This window comes from Myotis lucifugus, unplaced genomic scaffold, assembly GCF_000147115.1.
Source record: "Myotis lucifugus unplaced genomic scaffold, Myoluc2.0 scaffold_3, whole genome shotgun sequence".
In the NCBI taxonomy this organism is placed as follows: domain Eukaryota; kingdom Metazoa; phylum Chordata; class Mammalia; order Chiroptera; family Vespertilionidae; genus Myotis; species Myotis lucifugus.
In genome coordinates, this window is record NW_005871051.1 from 19,048,886 (window position 1) to 19,049,704 (window position 819).

Genomic DNA, 819 nt, shown 5'->3' on the forward strand with positions numbered 1-819 from the left:
AAGCAAAGTGGGTGTTGCCCCTCCCCCCTGTGCAGCTCTGAATGTGGAGAGATCTTCCTTTGGGTTGAGCTGAGACCCAGATGAGGACAGAGGTTGGAGAAGGCAAATTACACGTCCAGGGTCTCAGGGTTAAACTCTCCCCCTCTTTGGAGCACCATCTGGCCAGCACCCTCCCCCTCCTCCTTCCAGGAGTTAGTTCCTCTCCTGGGCCTGGCCAGTTCCATCTCCCCCTGCCCACCAGCTCCCTCCCCCCTCCCCCCTCTACATCCTCTTAGTTTTTCTTACGGATTCAGGAATGGCCTTATTGCGCATGGCCTCGTGCTAGGTGCCCAGTTTCGGAGAGACCTCAGAGGGTCAAACGGGGATCCAGTAGTTTCTGCCAAAGACCTCTGCCCTTGGAGAAGGAGGTGTGACCCCAGGGAGTGGGAGACCAGGGAGAGGAGCTAGGGAAGCAGCCACAGGATCTTAGAGCCCTTGGGACTTCGGAAACTCCTCTTCCAGGCCTGCGGGCTACAGGTGGGGAACCGGGCCCTGGGCGGGAGGTAAAGTGCCAAGGTCAAATGCTGGGCGGTGCCTGCGGGCGGGAAGCCAGGCATCAGGGGCTATGCTGGAAGTGGTGTGTGCTTCCCGGTGCTGTGAACTCAGTTCCTAAGATTGCAGGGGTCTGAAGCCTACGGAGTTCACACCCCCGTGGCTCCTTGTGAAAAGGAGACTGAAATAGTCAGGAGGGTTTCTTCTCTAGAGAATCGGCAGACCTTAGATGTCTGCCCCATGCCTCAGAGAAGCAGAGAAATTGTTCTATAGCAAGTTAGCTGTTAG